Genomic DNA, 18,781 nt, shown 5'->3' on the forward strand with positions numbered 1-18,781 from the left:
TTTCCACTTTTTTCACTAGGCTATGAGTTTCATGAAAACTGGGATTGGGTTGTGCTTCTGTTATTTTTCATTGTGTACCTAGTGGCTGGCACATAGTTGACACTCAACAAATATTCGTTGGAGACAGAAAGTGAATAGCTTCCATGTCCAAGAAAGGCTAATAATGTTCTGTGGTCCCTGTTCATGCTAGAGATCCAGATTTGGAAAGAAGGAAAGAAAAACTAAAACTCAAAACTTTTCCTCTTCCTTAAGAAATGCAGACCAGATCTCAGTTGGCCAAATGTAGAAGCCAGTATTCAAGTGAGGATTTTTCAACCGCCCTTCTTATCAGCAGCAGTTTCAAACACTTTGTCTACATATGTGAGAGGCATCTGTGGGGAAGAGGGAGGCACACAGAGGGACAGAAAGTTGAAACAGGTGATGGGGAGAACCCTTGACCATGTTGCAGCAAGACATTGGGGGCATTTCCTAGTTCTCCACTTATTATCTGGGTGCACTTGAGCAAGTATTTTACTCTCCAAGGTGAAACATGAAAGGGCAAGTGATTTCTAAAAACTGGGGCTTATTGGGAGAATACCCACGAAGACCTTATGAATTCAGTAAGACCATGTTTGTGAATATGCTTTGAAAACTTCAGAGTATAGCACATGTGCATTTATAATTGAGCTTATAACATCTTTGGTGAAGACAGAGAGAATCATAGAATGCATTTGATTGTGCTAGATGCTAGCATAAAGAATAAATGCTTTAGCAGAGGCCTAAAAGTGCTCATTTTTCTGTCCCAGGCAGTCTGTTGTATTGGTCCTTGTCACCATGCCTTGTGTTCTTTGGTATGTGCTAGCCACAGGTAGGTGCCAGGCAGTTCCAGAGAATCCACTGCTCATTCTTAGCTTTTGCTCCCTTCTGGACTTAAGGCATATTATGGAATTACTGTAAGCCAACGAGTCTCCATCTGTAAATGAGGGATAAAATTTGCCAGCTGTCTCCTAACCTCCCTGGGAGGAACTAGGGTTTAATAAGATAATGAACATTATTCTCTCCATATGCACTCTACGCTCTGGGCTCCCATGGTCTTCAAAAGGCTCTCCATAGGCATACATGCAGATTCTAAAATCAAATTCAGACGGTCATATGGCAAGCCGCTGAGACTCATGTCAACGACTATTCATCACAAATTAATATTAATATCCATTAGTTAATGTTTTCTATTAGTGATTGTACAATTAATCAAGAACAATATGTCACAAGGCAGAGCCAGCTGTAGGTGGATAATTGGGATGTAGGTGGCTGGCTTTCAGTGGCCATCACATCATTTTTGCTTGTCTTTTCAAAACTTCCCATGCATCCTGTTGCTTCTTTCTTGGGCCATTAACCCTGATCACTGAATCTACATAAAGGTACTGGGAAATAACAGAAATATTTTCAGGGCACAAAGAAAAGTTGCATTTTGAAAGAGAATTGCAGGAAAAAGACAAGACATAAAATAAATAAAACCAATCAGTAGTTAATGATAATAAAAAAATAGTAACAATAGCAGCTCTCACTTATTACACTGTGAAGAATGAGGACGCTCAGAAATGGCCCATGATTTCAGAAGCCAACATTTTCCTTGGGTTGACCAAGAATAAGACTACGGAAGTGAAAGGACTATGATATAAATAACAACACAAAATTCAAACAGCAGCAGAAGATTTCACAAGGGTAAGTGCAGACTTCTGGCTTAGATTGGCTGGGTTTGAATTACAGTTCTGCCACTTGTCAGCCTTGTTATCTTAGCCAAGTTATTTAGCCTCTGTGTGCTGTAGTTTCCTCATCTGTAAAATGGAGGGAGTACTTATTCCTATCACCGGGGCTAGCTTTGAGGATTTTATGAAATAATATAGGCCAAGTACATAAACTTCCCCTGTGCACATAACAACAACACAACAAATTGTGATGCATTATGAATTGTAAATCCTACTGTGGAGACACTAAGGACAGTGGTAGTTCAGAAGAGAGAGTCAACATCATCTGATGGAAACGGTAGAATCTGAGCTGGATATGACCCATGAATGACCCTTAGAAAGGAGTGGAGCATTCTGGAATGGGGGTCATTGGGTATGATGTGAGTAGCCAGGAGGGATGCGGAGTATCATACCCAGAAACCAGACCAGAAGGGCTTTGAGCTCTTGGTGCTAGTGTTAGTGCCTTAGGAAGATGAAGCCGGCAATGATATGTGGAGGAGGGGAATGAGGAGAAATTGGTAGCAGCAAGTGAAGTGAAGTGAAGAAGAGAAATTTTAGGAATCAATGAGAAAGAAATTTGGGGTCCCAAGGAACCCCTTAAGTCTGCTTATGCATAAAGCAGTTCCTTTCAGTAGGCTTCCTTCCCATCCTAAGAGCTAAATATGAAGGGAAATGCTAATGACCTCTCCAGAATGCAGAGCTAATGGTGTGCAGAGTTATAGGTAGAATTACTCAGTGGACGTGCCGGCAGAATTTCTCAGGGAAAAGTTGCATTGCTGGTGCACGTGCTTGATGATAGTAAAAATGGGACGGGCTTTACTTACAATCAGATATGTCCTTCGTGAGCCACGGAGCTTTTTCCTTCTTGTTAAGTTGTACATTTGCAGCTTGTCAGGACTTGGCTGCTATCTTTTGAATATTCAGCTATCTACCTTTAGCGTGGAATTAGTAGCACTTTAATTTCCTGACAACACCTAAATTAAGGTAAGAGTTCTAAATACTTTATTAATAATGTACACTCTAATTAATAGAAATTACTTTTCCGGCATGTATTATTAAAGGATGTGTTCTAACACGCCTTTTTATGTTTTCCAATTTACTTGCTTAGAAAACTGGCTTGCCGTTTCCACATCTTACCCGAAACTATTATTGATCAATTCTGTGCAATATGGAAGGAGAACACTGCACTCTGGATTTGAGAAGCAAGCCTTCCCCAGTTCTCTCTGGCTCTCCGTTGAAATTATTTTTGTTGTCGTTGGGATAAGTTCTTTCATAAATATGCTTAAAGTTGGACACTTTGGACCTAAAATTTTATTCTCCAAATGATGAGTTCTTTATGCTTTTCACTGTGGTTCTATAATTCCTACTATGAGGAGGAAAATTGGAACTTGGAGTCTTAAACTTGAAATTTTTTTTTCTTTAATCGACAGAATGCCTATTACCTTTTCTTTCCCCGAGTGGAAAGTCTTAGACCTCAACATTCCTGATGCAGCTTTGTTGTTGTTTAATGTGGAATTAGGACCAGCTCTAACTCAGTGGGAAGGTAAAGTGAGAAGGTAGGTGACATTTCCTTTCAGAGAGACACCAGAATGCCTTAAACTCTGCTGAGTTCAAATTCAGATCTTGACACACTTCCTCAGTGTGAGGCAGGGGCCAATGTACTTAGCCTCTGTCCCTTCATCTCCTCATCTGTCGAAGAGGGATGCCTCTGCCTGTTCACAGGATTGTTGCAAAGATTGAAAGTGTCGATATGTATGGAGGACTTAGATCAGAGCTTAGCACAGAGTAAATACTCCACAGACCCCATCAACAGTAACTTCTTAGGCGCCCCTTTCCCCACCTCTACCCCCAGCTCAGAGGATTGTGTCCTGATGCTCACATTGAGGCCAGGTAGGCACTCCTGACAATTTTTTCCAATTAAGTTTCCATGTAATACATGCCAAATGCTTGCACAGTGCCTGCTTGGGCTGTTGTGAGTTGGTGGCACAGGGCTTAGATTTCCGAGGGAGCTGGGCAAGAAGTGAGCAAAGAGGAGTCCTCCAGGGCCTCCTGTACTACAAGGTTTAGAGATGAGAGTCGACCCTGAACCTATGCCTGTTTCATTAATAGGCAGAGCTTTCAAAAGTGATGATGAACCCCAAGCTACGGAGAGTCTGTACTTCCAGAAGACTCCACAGACCTCGTGTTGGTCCACTAAGATGGGGCTCCTTGATGCCTTCCTCTTCCCTGCCCTATGTCCAGACATTCAGCAGATTCCACCTCCAGTAACTATCCAGTCATTCTTGCCCAGGGATGTGTGGGGGATGTGTAAGAGGGATTAGATTTGGTGCATATTGTTATTTTTTCCCTAATGATTAACAGAGACTTCTTCTTCCACTTTTCTTTTTCTTTCTTTCTTTTTTTTTTTTTCCAGAAGAATGTTTTGAATTCCAAGGCTAAGTTTTGCCAAGAGCTCCTGGTATCGTGGGACCGAAGATGGATTTCTCTCACGGGACCTGAGGAGGCCATCAGTGCAATTTATTTCTGTCTCAATGCTCAGTAATAGATGTGACCTTGTGTCTCACAAGGCTCTCCTAACACTTGGGGCCCTGGATGTGAAGAGTTAAACATTCCGCTCCTCTGTAGAGAGATGTAGATACCTTGACATTCAGTTCCCAACCTAATCCTTTCTAAATCAGATTAGTCCATCCCATCACTGACAGTTCACTGACGAGTGCATTGCTCAAAGAGAATCTCATCTGAGATGCAGAGCACTCACTGCAGTTTTATAGTATCAGGGTAGTAATTCATGCCCGGAGTAATAAAGAAACTCATTAAATGTAGAATCTCGGCTCTTGCTTTGTACTTAGACCTCCCAGCAGTTTAACTTATGCATGAGTCCAAATACTTTAAGGGATAATATAAAAATTATCTACTATTCTTTCATATCTAAAATTGTGCATTTGTTTCCCTTCACTACAGTGCTAACATAACTAGGAAACAATATATTACCCTAATTACATGTTATTTATTAGAAAGGAAGCAAATAAGTCATTTGGAGACAAATCCCCATAGTTATTCATGGAATTGCTTTAGATGACAAAGATAGAGTAAAGCCGGCAGTCTTTCATTATATTTATTACACACTCTTTGTGCTAATGAACAATCACGGGCTTCACTGAAATAACGGTCTCAGCTCCAAGTTGTACGGAATGCTATATGGGCCATATTTATCAAGAACAAGTCAAGGCTTTGCTTGTCCTTTGTGTCTTTGCTTTTCGTTGAAGGAAGAGGGTAGGAAGACAAACAAAAGTAGCTTGGGCGATTTTTAAAAATACAATGGAAACCAGTAAGCAGATTTAAAGAAAAGGTCTCCATGCAACCTTCCACAGCAGTTCACTCTTGAAAAAAATATCGTCCCATATGAATCCTGAGTAGGTCACTCTTTTCCTTGAGGTAACAGGGATATATATATATATATATACACACACAAATATGTCTACCTATGAATTTTAAATTTGGATGAAAAATTTTCTAAGATTTTACTAAGATACTTTAAGTATTCATTTGCTTCTTCCATAAAGGGGGATGAGGTAAAACACTAATACAGCTCTTTATTTTAAAGTGGAGAACAAAAAAAAAAAATCTGAAAATCTAACCTGAAAAATGATGGGACTTTCTTTTTTCTTAATTTTACTTAAATCCAAGTTAGTTAACATACAGTGTAGCAATGGTTTCAGGAGTAGGATTTAGTGATTCATCACTAACATATAACACCCAGTGCTCATCCCAACAAGTGCCCTCCTTAATTTCCATGATGGGGAGTTTCTTTTAGCTCTTGGTTTTCTAGACACTATTAACTCTTCCTTGCTAGAAGAGTTGGAATAAAAGGAGAAAATTCTCTCAGGAGAAAAACTTTCATAAAAGATATGAACAAATTAAACAGATTTTCTCTGCATGTCATATATATATATATATATATATATATATATATATATATATATCATGGCTCCTGCTGCCTCTTTAGGAAAAGAAAATCTTCAGTATGAAGGCAAAGGGTGAACCATTTTGTATGTGTGTTTTCAAGCAAGTCGTCCAAAGTTGTGGTAGCTTCAAGAGGAAAAACATTTTTAGTTCCCTTCTTTGGAATAATTGAGTCAACATGTTAGCACTTAGAAATGCTGCCTCATGGATAGTACCAGAACTGTATTTGAGGATTAAACCACAGATAACAAAAGAGCACAGGAAAATCTTGGAGGGAACGAAGCCAAAAAAGTCAGCTGGGACCATTTCTTCTTTTGAATTAGCAGTTACCCTTCAGTTGCTTCTTATTCAAACATTTGTCTAGTTCCTCTTCAGAGCTGTTTAGTGCACTCTCTCCTGCACAGGAACATACAGGAGGATTTCCCATCCCAGATCAGACCATTGGTGCATGTAGCTGGTATGCTAACATTGGCAACCTTCCAGTAACGAGGCATCAGCAAGGCAAACCAGAAACAAAGCTTGTTGCCAGTTATGCGAGGCTGTGAACAGAGTTAAGCTTGAGGGTGGTGCTGGTGGGGGTAGGGGCAGTAAGAAGGAGATGAGAGGACTGGGTGGGGGGGAGGCGGGGGGTGGGGAGTGAACTGTTCAGGGCTAGACATAAAATTCTGCTGCTGAAGAACTGACTTACCCATTCCTCCTCTAAATCCCTCTAAGCTTTTCACAGAGATCAAAGCAAGTTAGTTTATTAAATATATATTTGGGAGAACTTGTCCCTGAGTTGTGAGAAAAAAGAGGGAGCGAACCTAGGTTAGTTCTGTAAATGCTGCTAGAAGGGTAAATCCTGCTAAGTCTTTTCCATGCCTTTAATCTATGGTCCCTAGGCAACATGTTTTGTAGTCTTGTGGTAAGTTACATGTCACTAAGGTGACCATGCCACCTGGTCTGCTTGCTAGTCCTGTTCACACCCATTGTCCTGGAGCAGCTTTTAATGGTGACACTTCTTTGTTCTCAGAAGTGTCCTAGTTTGGACAATAAATCATATGGTCACTCTGATGATAATCTAGAAATCAGCTTCAGGCCACTGGGTATCCTTCCTAATTATGTTGTAGGTAACTTCCTAATTACGTTTTAGGCTCCTAGAAATTCCCATTTCTACTCTGTGTTATGGGGTATTTTAAAGAAGTCTCCAAAAATGACCTCTTCTGATGAAGTATTTATTGGGAAAAATTCTAGAATTTAACTTGCAAAGAGATTAGGAACCTACTGCGTTTCAGAGTAACGAGGCCAGAACCAGAAGACTGGTCCATGTGTGATGTACTGGCAGGCATAACTTAATGTTGGTTGTTTTCCCTTCGCTTTATTATCTTTTTTAACTTTTGAGCAATGTCAAGGATACACCGGAGATCACAGGTCCATGACAGAGCAAATAAATGCAACTCCTGCTGTGTCCTTTGTTTCTCTGGGAGGTACATTCAAAGTGTGTTTGTCTTGACAGCTAGCATAGTGTGAGGGATCCATAAGGGCAGAGGATCCCAGGACTGTGGGCTTGCCCAGTCCTAGATAGATAGCCCTAGAGTTATATTTAAGGCTGGTGTGAGAGTAGGAGGTTGGAAGGAAATGTACATAGGACTATATCTACTCTTCCTAATATCCATATGCTAGGCAAATACTCTTCTTTTGAGCCACAACTAGGTTACCTTATTATTTCTGAGTTTCATTTCTTATTGTGCTGTCAAGCCTAATTGGGATTTCAAAGCCATAGGATTATCACATAAGAGGAGCTCTAATTTTTGGTCTATGGAAAATAACTTCTGGCAGGTTTTAATTGGAGTAAATTCATCAGACAGATTTAGGGCAGGAGTCTCATGATTGGATGCCTACAAGGGTCAGGCAGATAATATAAAAAAGAGAAAGCTTAGTTAAGCATATAGTCGTCTTGGTCTAACATTTTTTTTTTCTGTTCTTGATCCTTTCTTTAGTAGAAATAATATAGTAAAACATTTAAGGACAGTTTAGGTCTACTTTTAGAAAACACAACTCATAGTAAGTAGAAGATAACCCGGGATCCCTGTTTGGGGGAGAAGAGAAAATGTACCAGAACTATGGAGAATGGAGGTTGCATGACCCATCAGAAAGCGGACAGCCAGGCTCAGTTTTAGCCATCCGTTATCCTGTGGAAATGGGGTCACCTGTGACAGAATTTCTAATTTGTTTTTCAAGATAAACAAAAATCTGTATTTTCAGAAAAATCACCTGCACACCACTGGGACTGGAGTTGTCTTTTACACTCTTCAGGGTCTCTTTAGGAGCAACATTCACCCATATTCCCTTACCATCATTCCCTTCCAAATGTATTCTTTTTAAAAAATGTTTACTTATTTAATTTTGAGAGAGAGAGTGATCAGGGGAGGGGTAGAGAGAGAGGGAGAGATAGAATGCCAAGCAGTCTCTATGCTCATGTTGCAAAGCCCTACACAGGGCTCAATCTCATGAAGCCGTGAGATCATGACCTGAGCTGAAATCAAGAGTCAGACACTCAAGTGACTGAACCACCCAGGCAGCCCTCAAATGTATGCTTTTGAAGCACAAGTCAGAGGATTATCTTATCCATTTCTCTGCTATCCTCCCCTGGTCACTCCCTTCATTTACTAAAGGAAGACACTGGCCCATGCCTAAGGTCCATGTCACCATCACACTCATGCAGCCTTCTGGGAAGTTAAACACTGATGTAGATGGCCCAGTCCAACACCCTGGCTTCTCAGTTCCTTGGTCTACTCAAGTTCCATGATATTTCTTCCACTCCACCTTAGTCACCCGCTTCCATGGTCATTCCCTCTACCTTGTCAGTGCTACTTCTTCAGTTCCATACACCCCACTCTTTGGCTGGCCTTTCCTGTTTTCCAGTTTATTCCCTCTAATAATAAGACTCCAGTTCCTCAAAGTGATCAGAACTACCAATCCATGGGTACGTGTTCCTGCAAAGCTTATATAGAATTGTCCATTATAATAGTCACCCTCCTTGACTCACTCACCCCATCCTACTCCACCAGTTAAAAAATCAACGCTGAAAAATCCAATTTTACACCTGCTCTGCACCTGAACCAAGCAGCTGAATGTGGCTGAAGACAAAACACATAATCATGTAGAATGGTCTCACTTGACGTTCGTCACTTTAAACCTGAAGTGTATTCTTCGTGTTGTCATTTCTCTGTCAATTCACTTCCACCATCCCCAAAACACAGTTGTCATCTTCTCTTTTCTCTTCAAACCTCCAACACTTCCATCTGCTTCTTGAATCTCAGAGGCCGACCTTGACTTTGTTTTCCAAGATAAATATAATGAATAAGAAAGAGTTCCAAATATAATGAATAAGAAAGAGTTCCACATTCTCCACCAAAAATCCGTCAACTTCCTTGCGTCTGTATCTCTGTTTTACCCCTTTCCCTGTTGCAACAGACAAGCTATGGTCACTCCAACCTAATACCCTGGATTCCATCCCCACCCATCTCTTTAAGGACAGCCCTCTACAATCTGATCCCTTCATTTTGCTATCTCGTTCTCTACTGGATCACTCCTCTGAATATATAAATGTGCTGTAAATCCCTCACCTCACATACCTCCATCTTCTTTGTCCCAATTTACCCCTACAGCAACTGGCCTATTTTTCTGCTCCTTTCACAAAACAAACTCCTAAAGTGTTGTCGATACTGCCTGTCGCCATTTTCCTTGCCTACTAATCTGTTTGGACCCAATCCAATCAGGCTTTCTTCAGGATGTATTTATGAGACAAATCCAGCCCTATGAACTGCAGTTGTATTTTCTGACTTGTTGAGCATGAGATATTATGCCTGCATTCCCAATCTCATTTAAGTCTAACATTACCCCAGGAGATAAACAGGGGAGGAGTTCATCTTTCATCATGCAAATGAGAAATAGGAGATTTGGGAACATTGAGTAACTTCTTCAGATAAACATAGATGTCTAAGTGGTAGCCACAGTACCAGGAGCCAGAGCTCTCCAATGCCTTCAAAAGGATGGAATAAAGAAAACATAAATTGGTCATTGTAACTGAGGCTCGTTATATCTAAATCTTTTAGGCTGAAAAGGCCCTTGAAAATTATGTATTTCAATGGAACACTAGAGAGGCTATTTGATTGGCCTAAGGTCATACAGTCCTTTAGTGATAGTACCTGGGCTCACGTTTCCTGACTCCTGGCAAATGCTCTGTCCCAGATACCCTGTCAGTGATTTGAAATTCACCACTTCTGCCACCACCAGTAAATAGTGAGTAAGCAGCTGATGGGTATATATGAAGAGAGCACTGTTGAAAATACAAATACAGCAGCGGCAGCAGCAACAACAACAACAGCAATCGCCAAATGCTAATGTTCTCACAGCACAACCCAGGAACCACTTGCATCAGAATCTTACTTGCTATGATGCTAATCATGGGTTCACCCCATTTGTGTGTTATCAAGTTCTCAGGACTAGAGGCCTAGGAATTCACATTCTAAGCAACTTCATCAGGTGGTTCCTAAACACCCTTAGTCTTGAGGACCCTTGTAGGAACAAGAGCGGATGGACATAGCACAAATTTCCATTTCGAATTTCATCTTTCAAAGAAATCTGTCAAGTGCGTTGACGTTTCATTAATGAAACAAAAAAGGGCAGAAGACATTAAGCTCTCCCCATAAACTGTCAAGAGTCCGATTCATTTTCATTTCCTTTCATAGTTGAGGATTGCCTGAGTGTTAGGTGCCGTAGTGGTAACAAACTTCAAAACAAGCCGCCCTGTGCAGCCGGGGGAAGGAGCGTGACTCATCGGTCAGGAAAAGGACTCAGATTCTGGAAACACTAGGGATGAAGGAGGTTCATTCGCCTCTGCCTCACAGCAAAGGTGGTGCCTCTAGGTCAGGGTGAGAACATCAGGGGAGCCAACAGCAGGCTTGCCTGGTGATGAATGGGATGGAGCAGAGGCCACGCAGGGATCTATCTCTGCAAATGATTTATATTTGTGAACACACATAGAGGCTGCTGGCCCTACAAATATTATGGGGGCTGGATCCCTCAATGCCTCAGCAAATTTACCGATGCACACAGTGGCACTGTTACGCTATTCCCAGAAGTCCAACTCTCTCATTCCTTCCTCCCTCTCCCTTTGGCTAAACTTTATATTTAGAAAGCACTCTTGCCCAGGCCCACATCACAGACTGGTTTCACAGTTTTAGCTTGGATGAAACTTGGATGTTGAAAAAATATTTAGGGCCATGAAATTTTCTTAGATACCATAAAAAGTGGTGAAATGAGAACTATATATTTTGCAAGGTTAGAGGTTAACTATTTACAAGTAACTTGCAGAATATTCTAACAAATATCATTGTCATGTTCCTTGCCAGTTGGGGAGAGTAATGCTTAAGGGCTGAATCATCCTATTTCCCGTGCATCAGTAACATTTCCCCAGTGAGGTGGTTAAAATCTCCAGGGTTTTATTTCTTATGAGACTTTTATATTCCCTAGTTCAGAATCAAATATATCATAGAAACTAAATAACTACCTGATGAAAATTAACTGGTAAAACTAATTGGTTGTTTTATTATTTTGTTTTCATTATTTAGATGATGTGGTCAGAATAAAAGAAAGAAAGAAAGAGAGAGGGAAAGAAAAAGAGAAAGGAAGGAAGGAAAAGAAAGGGAAGGAGGGAGAAAGGAATGAAGGGAGAAAGAGAGAGAGTCATCTAGACAAGGTCAAATTAAAGAGCTTTAATTCTACCCAAACCCATTCTAGCAAATGGGTTTACCCAGATGGCTAGGTCACCATCTAGAATTCTTCTCTCCCTCTGTGTACCTAAGCTCCCACCCTCATAAGTCATGGAGAAAGAGCCTCTGAACTCAGGAGAGAAATGTACATGTCTGCACTTTCCTGTTGCATTTTCAAATAGGCCAGTGTGCCTGCATTCGTGTGTGATTTTTGCCAGGGCCAAGGTGAACAAATGGTTGTATAGACTGGGTCCTGCACAAGTGTGCTAAATGAGTGGGTGGTGGGCAGACTGGGTTCCTTTCAGCAGGCCATGTTTCCTGCTGTGGGCCTGCATCCACCTGGAGCATGGATGTCCATTTCTAATTACCACAAAGGCACTATATGGGCTCGTTGTAGTCCTGACCTTAGTGGCTTTAATATTTAGCTTTGACTAAGTATCTGTGCTCTTTTGGGTAGGTTATTTAGCATCTGTATGCATTGTTTATATAACAAGCTTACTGGGCTTTCTGCTTCTCTCTTACCAAAGTAAAAGCTTGCTGATTTGCATTAATGCACATAGCTTCCACTGCAGGCAGGCCCAGAGGTTTGAATGGATTGCTCTAGAATCTCATCTCTATGGGCCTGATGAAGTGGGGATAATTTTCTGGTTGTACAATTTTTTCTTTTTACTTTCCTTTTTTATGAGTTTCAGGTGTACAATATAGTGATTCAACAATTCTATACAGAACAAGGTGTTCATCACAAGTGCACTCCTTAATCCCCATCACGTATTTAACCCATCCCCCATCCACCTCCCTTCCAGTAACCATCAGTTTGTTCTCTATAGTTAAGAATCTATTCCTTGGGGTGCCTGGGTGGCTCAGTCAGTTAAGCATCTGGCTCCTGATTTCAGCTCAGGTCGTGATCCGTGGGTTTGAGACCTGCATCGGGATTCTCCTACGTGGGATTCTCTCTCTCTCTCTCTCTCTCCCTCTCTTTCTGCCCTTCCCGTACTCTCTCTCTCTCTCTCTCTCTCAAAACAAATAAATAAACTTTTAAAAAGTATCTGTTTCTTAGTTTGTCTCTCTCCTTTTCCTCATTTGTTTCTTAGATTCCACCGGAGTGAAATCAGTGGTATTTGTCTTTCTCTGACTGATTTATTTAGCTTAGCATATTACTCTTTAGCTCCACCCATGTCACTGCAAATGGCAAGATTTCATTCTTTTTTTTATAGCTGAGTAATATTCCATTGTGTGTGTATGTGTGTATATACACATATATACATACATATATGTACATATGTATATGTATATACAATGTCTTCTTTATCCATTCAATATCAATTGATGGACACTTGAGCTGTTTCCATAATTTGGCTATTGTAAATAATGCTGCTATATGATTGACAGATTGAAACATTTTATTTTTTCAGGAGCTGGGATAAAATGAATTAGTTTGTAACATCCGACTTGTACATCACCCTTGTTAAGACTGTGGAAAAATTATGTGGAATGGATATAGTTCCTAATTTTGTACCACCTATATCTGAAAAAGAGGTACAATATCTAGTAAACTTCTTTGGAATCCAGAAGAAACACATTAAATACTTGGGCATGTTGCTCTGACTCAGTCTTTCAGGAGGGCACCAATTTTGCATGAGGTCCAGAACAAGAGAAGGCCCTATAGTGGTTTGATGCTTCCATTCAAGCTGCTTGGCCAATGTGCTATATGATCCAGTATGAACCATATTTATGGCATTTCATTATGGGTTGAATTGTGTCCCCTGAATTTATATGTTGAAACCCTAAACCCAAGTACCTCAAAATGGAACTGTATTAGAGCCATGGCCTTTAAAGAGGTAGACCCTAATCCAATCCAAATGGTGTCTTTTTAAGAAGAGGAAATTTGAACATAAAAAGAGACACCAGAGATGCCTGTGCATAGAGAGAGGGCTGTTTAAAGACACAGTGGGAAGGCAACCATCTGAATGTAAGCAAAGGAGAGAGGCCTCAGAGGAAACCGAACTGCAGATACCTTGATCTTGAACTTTAAGCCTCCCAAAATGTAAGAATATAAATTTGTGTTGTTTAGGCCACATAGTCTGTGGTGTTTTGTTATGGCAGACCTAGCACACTGATATCTACCTCCTTTTGCTTTATTTCCTTCTCTCCTTAAACCTACATATCGGGTCTCTAGGGAGCTCCCTATGATCAATTAACTGAGGAATAAAGACACACACACACACACACACACACACACACACACACAAACATACACACACAAATCGTGACATTCTGATTACCATCTGGGGCAGGATGGCTGCAGAATTACATCCTCATTCAGGAATTATGTTAGTTTTCTACTATTGGCCTAATGATCACAAATTTAGTGGCTTAAGATAATACCTTTCTATTATTGTACAGTTTTGTATAGCAGGTGTCTAGTTGGCTTGACCGGGTTCTCTGTTTAAGATCTCACAAGGTGAAAATTAATGTGCTAACTGGGCTGAGTTCTTATCTGGAGGCTCTGGGGAAGAATCCACTTGTAAGCTCCTTCAGTTGGTTGGAAGAATCTAGTTCTTTGCAGTCGATCTCAAGTACACATTTCTTTGCTTGTTGTTAGCAAGGAGGTCTCTCTGTTCCTAGATGCCACCCTCATTCCTCCTCACATAGCCCTCTCCCTCTTCAAAGCCAGCCACGGATCAACAAACCTCTCTCACTCTTGAGTCTCTTTGACTTCTGTCCACCCACTAGAGGGAACACTCTGGTTTTAAAGGGCTCGCCTGGAAATCTCCCTTTTGCTATATAAGGTAACAGGACCGTGAGAGTGATATCTCATCATATTCTCACATTCAACCTACACTCAAAGAGGAGGGGACTTTAGAGGGTGTGAGTCATTGGAGCTCATACTCAGAATGCCTTCCACAGAAGTGGCCCTGAAGCACATTGGGAAGGCAAGTCCAGTGAACAGTATCTCATGGTTGTTTGCTTCATCTGGAAGAAGATATGGTAAAACTATGAATCTCTCCCCATTCATGGATGGAGTCTAATGGTTTTGCTAGATGGCCAAAGATTTGGAAGAAAAAAAGAAGTTTGGGGAAGAAGTTTGTGGATGGGGCTCTTGTAATAAGCACAATGTTTGAGGATTTTTGTGTCCCACATCAATGTTTAACAGAGGAAAACTACCACAGAAGAGACTCTCAATAATCAAGTGGACCAGATGACCTATTGTGTGGATATCAGTCTGTCTTGTTCTCTAGCCAACACAATCCTTGCTCAATACGATCATGGATGAATTGGCCACAGCAGTAGAGATTTCTATCATGGAAAGTACCTTGACTTTTCTGGACTATGCTTTGGATTTGCTTACCTGCCTGTAGTTTTCTGCTAGCATCACTACAGGGACTTTATTTACTATCTTGGTATCCCACACTACATTGTTTCTGACCAGGGGCTCATTTTACAGTGAAATACTGCAGCAATCACCTGAGTTCATGGCATTCACTGTTTTACCATATACTCTGTCATCCAAAGCAGTTGACCTTGTAAAATATTGGAATGGTCTATTGAAGACTCAGGTATAGCACTAGTTGAGTAAAACCTTTCATGGCACTGAGTACAATTCTATAAAATTAAAGTATATGTTGTAGTCTAGTGACAAATATATGGTGCATTTCTCTTATAGCTCAATACACAGACCAGAGTACCAAGAAGTTGGGATGGGAGTGACTCATCTTTATATGCTGGAAAAATTTTTACTTCTCTTTACTATAACTTTGAGCCTTGATGGTTGAGAAGTCTTATGCTCAAAGGATGGATGCCTCTACCAGGAGATATAAGGGTCCCGTGGAGCTGGAAGTTGGGACTCCTGTCTGGCCATTTTGTCACAAAGCTTCTCATGCCTTGAACCAACAAAGAAGGGCTACTCTACTGGCTGTGGTGGGTACTGATTGATTGATTGATTGATTGATAATTAATGGGAAATTAAGATTGCTTCTATACAGAAGAATGAATGTGTCTGAATCCAGGATATTTTCCAGGGAGTCTCATTAATCCCATGTTCAGTGGAATATGTTAATGGAAAACTGTAGAACTGATTACCATGAGGACAACTTATGGCTTGTTTTTTGGAATGAAGGTTTGAATCACCAGCCAGGTAAAGAGTGAAAGCAAATGAATGGAAAATGGGTCAATGTGTTGCAGAAATTGGACTCTTCCCTGCATGTAATATTTAGACATAAAACCCATGGTCGGTGCCAGCATAAATCTATATGTGAGGTGTTAGGAAAGCTTAATTTCTTTCTTACTTTTTAAGGTAAATATAAATAAAGGGCACGATATTTTCTCCCTATCCCTTAGTGGGATGTTTGGTACAACCCCATGGGCAAAGCACACCTGAAGATCATTTTTAAGGTCACTGACATAGACTGTAGGTGATTTTGCTCACTAGTTAGATAGAGGAATAATTCCAGGGATGTCAGAAAGGTCTCTCTGTCCAAAATAACGTCTGGTTTTCTGAGTATCTGATTCTGAAATTATCCAATTTCAGCCCCAGACCTTTGTGAAAATTAAAATCATTAAGTGTCACTGACAACTCAGAATGAATTTAGTTCATCAGACTCTTATAGATTTTGTTGAGTAGGAGGAAAATAAGATAGCATATCAAGTGCCATGGTGGAGAAGGCCCTAGGGATGAGAATGGAATGAACAGATCTATTTGGCACCTTTTTGTCATGTGAGGAAATTTCACATATTTATCTCATTAACTTTTCTGAATAACTCCGTGAATTGATATTAGCCACACTTTTACAGATTAGAAATCTGAGTTTCAAGAAGTTGCTCAAACTCACAGTTTGTAAGTGGCAAATCTGCTTTAAGCCGAGATCTGTCACATCCTAAAACAGGTGTTCTACATACTACAGTATTTGCAAAGACGAACTTTACTAATTTTTTTTTTACTTTGTTTCTGATGATTGTTATTTTTCATTAGTAGAGAGTCTGGATTCACAAAGATAAGTATACAAATAGAAACAGATTTTTTTCATTGTTTTATTTTTGTAAATAGCTTGCTTTTCAATCTCAGAAGAAGCTTTAATTAAATTGTTAAAGAAGCTTGGAAGAGGAGTAGTTGGACTTTTTGTCTCAAAACTGAATCACTCGTTAACTCAAGATTTGGGAGAGCCAGAACTGGCCTTCTGTCTCACTTAGCCAGGGTTCTTCTGCTCTGACAAGGAAGATGGCTTCCCCTTTTTATCTAACACAGTCATGACTGCTTCTTACTTTCTCCTTTCTTCCTATTGGAAAGGGGGGTAGGGTGGCAATGGTCCAGTGAGGATTCCACCAGGGAAGAGGTGGTCCATGCCCACTTTTCAGGCCAATAGGTAGTTCCCCCTTCCCAGTTTAGTGGCCCAACACCTGGCTGGTAGCCAGGAGCCTGAGGATGAGCTCTCACCTCAATCATGGTGCATTCTGTCATCCCCTCAGTAACTGTAAGTCCAAGTTTGGCTGGACACTGTCACCATATGCCCCTCTTAACTTTGACTCTCCTTTCCCCACAAATGCCTGTTCTTCTGATCATAAATATAAGTGGCAGGATGGGAACACTCCAAACTATCAAGAAAAAAAAGTTTGAAATCATCCACAATACAGATTTATTGTGATATGTTCCCAAATAATTGTTACATCTGGGCATAGGTCACGCCTGGTATTCAATTAAGAATGGTGTATATATACATAGTCACATGCTCGCTTAAGCTGATATGTATGGGCCCATGTAAAAAAAAAAAAAAAAGAAAGAAGTAAAAGACCAATACGGATTTCCCATACTCCAAGCAATAGCATATATACAGATATTTAAACATGTACCAAATATATCAGAGCAGCCTTACTTTGAGGGCTGTACAATAAAATCCATGTGGAGACCCTAAAATGACAAAATAATGGTGTTCTCTGATGTGTTAAATGTTGGAATGTAGCATATTTGGGGTGTATGGATTTTTATTATAGTCTTTTAAATAGGGAAATATAAGAAAACTCTTCCAATCAAATATTTGTAGAATTTTGGTATCCATATGCTTTTCATTTGGACAAAACAGTTTAAAAAGCTGTTAGATGTGATAACACAGGGCAAAACGTAGCTTCACAACTTGATGGCTATGTGACTTTGGGCAACGTATTTAACCTTCCGGGGCTTCGGGATCCTCACCTATAAGACAATGCTAATCAAACCTCCTCACGGGGATGTTGTGAGATTTCATGAAAAATAGCAGAGACAGAGAATATGCCAGGCAAATAACAGGCACCAAAAAAATGTTAGTCCCTGCCCCGCCAGTCTGCAAGGGGCATACAAAAACGTACATACATGCACGCCCGCACAGCCAAGCATGGCAACCTGCTGCTTCTCAGGATAGGCCACTGCCTCTGGAGCATCTCAGTTTTTCAACCCCAGAGATAAGAAGCAGTGCTTTCCTATGTTAATACAGTTATTTATATTCAGAGCGCACCACTTTCCCCTTTACAGGAGAATTACTATACAAGAAACAGGTGGGGTTTTATTGACTGTCCATCCAATAGGCGTTTGCATCCCCAGGAACGGAAATGGGTCAGCTGGTCTGGAGATCCTAGTGAAGAGAACCTCTTTGCGACAGAAGCCCCGGGAATTCCCAGCTGTGCATGCTTGGAGGCTACTGGAGCTGTTAATGTGGCAGGTGAGATTCAGAATAGGTATATCTTGGGTAATTGAGGCTGGAGGAAAGAATATTCCGAAATTCTCTGCATATCCTCCGCCCCCCTCCAAGCCTTTTTTTTAGAAATTTCTTTTTTCTCTTCTCTTCCTTTTAAGGTGATTTTGCCAGTTTGAAAATTACGGGCTGCATCCTCATGCTTTTGCTATGTAACAGCCTCGAAATTTAGTGGCTTAAAATAATAAACACTTCCCTGGCTTATGACTCTGGGGTTGGTCATTTGGGCTGGGCTTCCTTCTTATCTCAGTGGGGCTCACTTACGGGTCTGGAATTAGCTGGGGGGTTAGTTGGGGGCTGGGCGGTCTTGGACAGCCTCAGCTGGGATGGTTTGTCTTTGTTCCACGTGGTCTTTTGTCATCCAACAGGCCAGCTTGGGCTTGTTAACATGGCAGATGGGCAGGACTGAGAGAGAGAGAAAACGAAAGTATTTCTTGAGGCCAAGAGTTTGGCAATGTCACACTGTTGTGTCTACAACCTTCTTCTTACTGGCCAAGGCAAGTCCAAGACAAGTCCAGATTCAAGGGCAGGGGAGAGAGATGCTTTCTCTTCCTGACACGAACTATAGTCACAGTGCACAGAGATCTGACACAGGGAGAGACGAAGGATTATGGCCATT

The sequence above is a fragment of the Prionailurus viverrinus genome, chromosome D4 (genome assembly GCF_022837055.1).
Source record: "Prionailurus viverrinus isolate Anna chromosome D4, UM_Priviv_1.0, whole genome shotgun sequence".
In the NCBI taxonomy this organism is placed as follows: Eukaryota; Metazoa; Chordata; class Mammalia; order Carnivora; family Felidae; genus Prionailurus; species Prionailurus viverrinus.